Source organism: Dipodomys ordii, unplaced genomic scaffold, assembly GCF_000151885.1.
Source record: "Dipodomys ordii isolate 6190 unplaced genomic scaffold, Dord_2.0 Scaffold192, whole genome shotgun sequence".
In the NCBI taxonomy this organism is placed as follows: domain Eukaryota; kingdom Metazoa; phylum Chordata; class Mammalia; order Rodentia; family Heteromyidae; genus Dipodomys; species Dipodomys ordii.
Genome location: NW_012267408.1, coordinates 154,652 through 162,570, shown reverse-complemented (window position 1 = coordinate 162,570; position 7,919 = coordinate 154,652). Strand labels below are relative to the sequence as shown.

The 7,919-nt window shown below is 34.5% G+C and overlaps 1 pseudogene; it reads left to right on the top strand.

Annotated features, from left to right (window-relative positions):
* Positions 1-6,483: 6,483 nt before the first annotated feature.
* LOC105999548 lies at positions 6,484-6,920 on the top strand (annotated as a pseudogene).
* The last annotated feature ends 999 nt before the right edge of the window (positions 6,921-7,919 follow it).

Sequence of the window (7,919 nt, the reverse complement as noted above, 5' to 3'; positions counted from 1 at the left end):
TGGGAAGGGATGTGAAGGGTAAACCAAAGGAGGAGGCTGCAATGCTTGGTAAGAAATGTACGCATTATCCTGCCCATGTAATTGTAACCCCTCTGTATAGTATGTTCACAAATAAAAAATAAATAAAAAAAAAACAAATCTCTTTAAAACCACAAAATTTTCACCTAAAAATTCTACACATGAGATATTTTTCTTTATGGATTTAGCTTATATTATTTTGCATAAAGTCCTTCATTTTCACAGGTGTTTTAGCACATGGCAAAAATCATATTCTATTGTAGTCTTCTGCAATAATGTGGCACTTTAAACCTTTTAATCTGTTATTGAAATCTTTGTTTCCATATCTTGATTATTGTTGACATAGAGAGTGCACCTATTTTTAAGGATACTGATACAATATCCCTTGGACACATATGAATAAAATTAAGCTAAAATTAGATAATAAAAGTGATTTATGGAGACCAAGGATATAAGGAAATAGAGAGATCATAAAAGGTTACAAAGATTCAGAAATAAGGGTCAACAATCCCCAAAATATGTAACGTGATTATAGCTAATATTACTACACTGTAAGATTGAAATTAGCAAAAGAAAGATTTTTAGATATGCTCCCCACAAAGAAGTACACATGAAAATGGTAACTAATTATCGTGATGGAGCTGTTAATTAATATGATTATAAAGCAAAGAACAGTACTTTTTGAATAGAAAAGGAACCCAAGAAATTTGAACAATGGTGGAACAGCTCTTGAAGTGACTAACATACTATTTTTACATATGGACTAAAATAGACAGTGTCTACTTTATGCTGGGCATCAGGCTAAGTTAGGAACTTATGACTAAGTAAAGGAAAGGAGAGGAAGCTTAACAATAGCATTAGAATTAAAGTAGTTTTGTCACAGATGCTTGAATAGGACACAAATGAAAAATCTAGCAAAACACATTTTCATCATTTTGAATGTTTCTTTTTATTTTAATAACTAGAACCATATTTAATGATTTCATTGTTCACATACTTTATATCCTTTAGAAACATTTGCAAATAAAGTACATTTATGTATAGCTCCTCATGAACATGGTGGTTAAAAGCATAGTGTAAACTCAATTCATTTCCATTTTCAATTTAATTTTAATTGATACTTAATGAAATAAAATTGTATATATTTAAAACCAACATCTAATATTTTAATACATGTATATTGTTTGTAATACTTAAATTGAGTTAAACATACCCAAACCTACAAACTTTTTACCATTTCTTCATTATGAAATCATTTTCTTCTAGCTCTTTTGAAATGCATAGAATATCATTTGTATCTATAATGGCCCTATTGTGAAGAAACACAGAACTTCTTATCTAAATACAATTTAGAACTCATTGATTAATACCACATTAATTATTCATCCTCTGTCCTCTTTCCAACATGGACTTACTATCATTCTGTTCTTAGTTTTATGGGATCACATTTGTTTATAGCCGATGTGTGAGACCAGGTAACACTTGTCTTTCTTACCTGGGTTATTTCATTTAGCTTTGTAATCTACAGTTCTATCATATGGCTGCCTATGGAAAGAGTTAATTTAATTTTAAGTGAAAAATCATACATTGCTTTTTTTTTGTAGTCTGTAGCTTGAACTCTGGGCCTGGGCTCTGTCTCTGATCTCCTCAGCTCAAGGTGAGTGAGCATTCTACCACTTGAGCATAGCACCACCCCTAGTTTTCTGTGGTTAATTGGAGAGCAGAGTCTCACAGACTTTCCTAAGAGGGCTGGCTTTGGAATAGCTAGGATTGCAGACATGAGTCACCAGTGCCTGGCTACATTTTTAATCTATCTGTTACTTGATAACCACTTACACTGATTCAATTTTTTGGCAATGGTGGTGGTATTACAATACTTATGGAAATGCAGTTTTTCCTTTGACATGGTGTGTTAGCTTTGTTTCTTTCTCTTTCTTTCTTTCTTTCTTTCTTTCTTTTTCTTTCTTTCTTTCTTTCTTTCTTTCTTTCTTTCTTTCTTTCTTTCTTTCTATCTCTCTTTCTTTCTTTCTTTTTCTTCCTTTCCTTTCTTTTTAAAATTTTATTGTAAAGGTGATGTAAGAGGGAATACAGTTACATAGGTAAGGTAATGAGTACCTTTCTTTTTTATCCCTCATTTTCTCCCAATTTTCCCCTCCCTTCAACCCTCTTGCTCAAATTGTAAAGTTCGTTTCCAATACAGTGTCTAGTGAGTATCACTGTGGCTGGTTGACCCTTTGTCCCATCATTTCTGATTCCCCTCCCCAAAATAGATACTTTTATATGCTACAAAGTGTACAGAAGTAAAAACACACAGCAGGGAATAAGCCAAAGGGAGAAAAAGAAAATAGAAATAACTGCAAACAGAACAATAAAAAAGAAACCTCTTGTTTCCATTTCTTGGAGATCATTTTGATAAGCATCATTTCTTTTTCTTTTCCTTTCTTCTTAATCTCAGTTTTCACTCTTTCAGATGTTTGTCTTTAATATTATTATTAAATTATTATTAATATTTATTCATTTATTTATGTTTTTGTCGGTCATGGGGCTTGAACTCTGGGCTTGCATGCTATCGCTCAGCTCTTCAGCTCAAGGTGAGCATTCTACTACTTGAGCCACAGCGCCACTTCCGGTTTTCTTGTGGTTTATTGGAGATAAGAGTCTCACGGACTTTTCCACCTGGGCTAACTTTGAACCATGACCCTCAGACCTCAGACTCCTGAGTAGCTAGAATTATGGGTGTGAGCCCCCAACACCTGGCTTCATTATTAAATCTTAGTTTTGATATATCCTGCCCTGCCAGTTTTTCTTTTATTCACTTATTCACTTAATCCTGCAATAATCTTATCCCTTTTCTCCTTCTCTATCACATTGCCAAATTCAAAACATAAAGTTCTCCCACTTTTGGCCCTTTCTCCAGGGAGTGAAATTGTGCTTCAAGGCCATTTTTATATTTATAAAATAGTTTTGATTATTTTAATAGTTTTGATTATATTTATATTTAATATTTTTGATTGCCATTTTTATTTTTATGTTCATTTCTCTTGTTTGCATTTTAGTTTATTTTTCTAGCTTTTATAGAATAGTTTTTATAAGTTGTAGTTTTTCTTATAATGAAATGTTTCAAAGCATTCCTAATTTAATGATACATGTATGTCTAGGAATCAAGGTTCAGATAATTGGTAAGACTTGTTTTCATTCTTTTATTCCATGAAAGGCAATAATTACCTGATCTTGTAATTTTATTTTGTCTAAAATGTCTGAAACCTCCTCATTATTAACAATCATCAGTAGCAGCAGCAGCAGCAGCAGCAGCAGCAGCAGCAGCAACATCAGCAGCAACAACAACACAACACATTCAGTTTGTCATCTAATTGTCAATATCACTTCTTAATTACTTTTTAGTCAGTTGAGGAGCTTGAACTCAAGGCCTTGTTGTCCCTGAGCCTCTTTGTGTTCAAGGCTAGTGCTCTACCATTTGAGCCACAGTACCATTTCTGGCTTTTTGAGTGGTTAATTGGAGATAAGAGCCTCATGGGGATTTCTCTGCCTGGGCCACTGCAAACTTTGATCATCAGATCTCAGCATCCTGTGTTGATTACATCCTGTGTAAGGTTACAGGAGTGAGCTTACAAGCAAGCACCCAGCTTGTCAATTTTACTTCAATGCTTACTATATAATAAAGCATTAAAAGCTTAAAATTGTGCTTGTTGCTTTAAAACCACTGGCTTTATTAAATAGAATGTGCTAATCTGCCTGTATTATAACTGAGCATTTAGAAATTACTTTTCTAAATCTAAGAGTGTGATATGCCTGTCTTCCTTTTACTTGTTTGTTTTTAGAAATTTCATAGTTAAGCTCAGGCTACTTCTTCTGGTATGTCCTGAAACTCCTCAGGATCTCTGGGTACTGTTGCAACTTTATGTCACAAGGGAGAGAAGTGGAGCATAGTGGATTTGGGGGGTCTTTTATTTCCATAGTGTATAGTTTTGACATTGTCTTCTGTAATTTCGAGGGTTTGCTATGTCATATAATTTCTGGTGATGGAGATCATTAGTATGATTTTCCACAAATTTTAGGGAACAAACATGAACTTACTTCCCTTGGTTATAAATGATGATAAAAAATGGAAGAACTTTCATCCATTTTGTTTGTTTTTGGTTTTTGTTGGTTGTGGGGCTTGAACTCTGGGCCTAGGCAAGTCCCTCAGCTCTTCAGCTCAAAGCAAGCACTACCACTTGAGCCACAGCACCACTTCCCATTTTTTGGTGTTTTATTGGTGATAAGAGTCTCAAGACTTTCCATCCCTGGCTGGCTTTCGACCATGATCCTCAGATCTCAGCTTCCTAAGTAGCGAGGATTATAGGAATGAGCCACCAGCACCAGGCTCTTTCATCTGTTTTTATATTAGATTTTAAAATTAACTTTTACTGGCTTTATCACTTTAAAATAATTCAAGCAATTAAAACCTGAACTACCCTTTTTCCAATGATTTTTTTTCTAAAAGATCAGAATTTGAAAATAACTAGGTATTAAAATATTTTTGTGAAATTATAAAACTGAACACTGGAAGGCCATCTTTCTTTCAACATATATCAGTGGAACATTTTCTCAAAATGATATAATTTTGAGACAGGTTATAATTCAGTTGATTAGCAAATGACTCACTGACAGGCTATTAACACTGCTCTTCTGATGATACCTCAAAGCCAACAAAACATAGGTGTCAAATCATGAAAGAGATTTTAATTCAATAGTATCATCATGAGGATATTCAAGACAAGGAAATATTATCTATTTTTATTCTTTGTAAATGTTCTCATGAAACCAATCATAAGGTAAAATTTCAAGGCAACATTATTTTAAGAGGTGCGATTCCAGGGAGGATAAATTAAAGGAAAAAGAAGACAGCATGTAAGGACATGATTTATTGGTTGGTATCCCTATTTAATAAAACAAAGGATTAATATTTATGTCAACTATCCATAAAGCATACCTTGCTTTCTAAACGAGTCTGGAGAATTGACAAACTGTTTATCTGATGGCTTCTTTATGTATTCTGATTTCTCTTCATCATTCTTCCTGTGTTTTCTGGACCATACACATAGCCAGGGAAAAAACAGAGTTTTGAGGTTCTCATATCATTGTACCTAAGGTCATGACCGTTTTATCTTTCTGTCTGTCTTGTTTATTTCTGAGATGGATGGTTTCATCTGTTCTCTAATGACAATCTCATACTCTCACTGCACAAGATTCCAGAGTTTTAGCCCTTTGAGTTTAACCTAGCTGTCAACAGGATATTTCTATTCCAAACCAACTGAGTTTTCATAACCTCAGAGATCAGGAAAGGCTAAAACTAACTTTGGAATCCATAGTAGAGACTTTTTTATTATAGCAGATAGAATCTATCCATATGACAATTTTTGTACACTAATGTATAATGCATAATATCAAATGTAATTTCAATCTTTTTAACACTCAATTGTTCTGTTATGTGACTTTATTATATGGATTGATTCTTATACTTAGAAATGAAATGCAATTGTTTCTTAATCAGGCATGGAGAAAAATGATGAAATTTTCATTTGTAATATTATTTTATTGGAAAACACAGATAACAGAACTTTTTCTCCTATACCATTTAAAATTCTTTGTGGTGACTAATATATATTATTTTGCTACAATGTGTAATGAAGAGTTGTTTTTTTTCATTTTGATGGCAATTTCCTTTAAAAGATGAGATAAAGTACTGAGTAAATTCTTATTTTCCTTTTTACACCTTATGGTGATTTTACTTTATGTTCTCCAGTAGGGAACACATTAACTTGATGCATATAATTGTGGAGCAATATTATTTTCTCTATAATTTTCACATTAATCTTTAGATGTTGAATAGTGACCTTTTCTCTTGCACATTACAGTGTTTTCAAATTAAACTTGAGCTCCACTGTAATGAAATTAGTACTATAACCCTATTATTTGACCCAGGATAATTCCATTCAGAGTAATCAAGGTGTTGCGTGAATTAAATGAATTCCTTTCCACAAACCATTAAAAATTGTGACTCAAACATTCTAGCCTCAAGTGAGACTGATTTGTGAGTAACATAAAAGGTCACACTAAAAATTATTTGCACAGTAAGTGAAGAAATGGGAGTAAATTCTTTGTCGATAGACTTAGATATCATAAATAAAATTTTGGTATTTAAATGAATATGTTTCAATGGAAGTAATCACAGTATTATTCTCAGTACTATACAGACCAATAAGGTTAGAATAAAGTAACATTTAAGAGATACTGGCAATATAGAATCATGGGAAATTATGAGTCAACCCAATAAGAAATATGAATGGAAAATAATGAAATCAAGTTCGTGGAAACAAGTCTTAGGACGATTTTTATGTTTATTCTTTCCTACAAGAATGAATATTTTGCTGAGGCGGGAATATTTGGTCCCTGGCAGTGGCAATGATACAAATACCCAAGGACCTAAATCTACCCAACGTTGTCATCTCTTGGATCATCAAGGAGATGCTCCCCGAGTCAACATGTCCACGGAGGCCCAGGGCATCATCTCCCGCAATGCTAGTGTCTTGGATCTGTATGCCACATCCTTTGCCAAAACATTCCCAATGAAATGAAAGCACAATGCCAGCGATGTGCTCTCCACCACGGAAGAGAGGGTGTTCCAATGGTTCATTACCCACTTGAAAGAAGCTTTAGAAAGCATATAGGCCGGAGCTGAAAGACAAGAAGGAAGCTGCAGAGCAAAAGAAGAAGGTCAAAGACAAAGAAACAGATTCGGAGAGCCAGATGAGCAGAGATGAGGACAATGATGAAGATGAAAAAGATTGGAAGAAGAAGAGCAAAACCACGAGGAGGAACTAGAAAACCGAGTAGAGTAGGGTGGACAGCACGGAATGGTAGAAGATAGCACTGGGAAATATTTTGTGTTTATATGAAACTTTTCCCTGCTGGGTAAATGGTCTTAGGCACAAGCACCTGAGATCAAAATAAAAATGGAGTGGAATTATCAGAAACAGCTCTCCCAGACTCAGATCACCTGAATAGCAGAATCCTGTTTTGCTTGATTGGTCTGAAAGTTATGACTTTTAGTAAGGAGGATTCTGAACGCTAATTAATTTGGTCAATTGACATCTTTTGTTTACTTAAACATACATGTAGGTAGTGTTTTGATCCCTTATCCCCTGTCCTCCCATAAAAGTAAAATAATATCTACCATGCTGTGTTGCAGATCACCGAGGCCATGAGGGCTCAGGAAAAATTGGGGTTTTAATCATGGTCAGAGTACATTTGATTGTACTGTATTTGGTAATACAGTAATAGTTTATTAAGAATGGCCAGGTGGCTGGGATATAGCTCAGTGACAGAACACTTCTAGTTTGTGCTGCTATGGATGGCACTGGGTTCCATACAAAAAGAAAAGGATGTTTAAAGTTTAGGAAATGACTGAAAAGCTGACCTTCTGTCATCTCTTTATTTGACACAGTAACATTTTCTGTTTTTGTCTAGACCCACTTTGCTTGCAGGTCTTCTTTATTACCAGAACATTTTGCTTGCTGGGTAGCTGCAGTTTGGTAATAAATATCCGCTTACATTAGCAGTGTAGATTGAAGTTGGTCAAGCAAAGGTGCCACAGAGGTTTTACAAAACATTACATAGTGCTACATGTGACCTTACTGCTGACACTGTATAGTTTTAGTATCACCTCCTGGAAGGTGTAAAATCCCAGGCTTTCTTTTCTTTCCCATCTCCCAGATTGGGTGTGGATTTGCATTCTCTTAATCTGTGACAAGCTCCAGACTTTATTTCTCCTAGATGCAACTTTATCCCTCTGTGCTACTCTCTCCTTGTTTCCTTTTTACCTCTCTGCTTTCTATTCC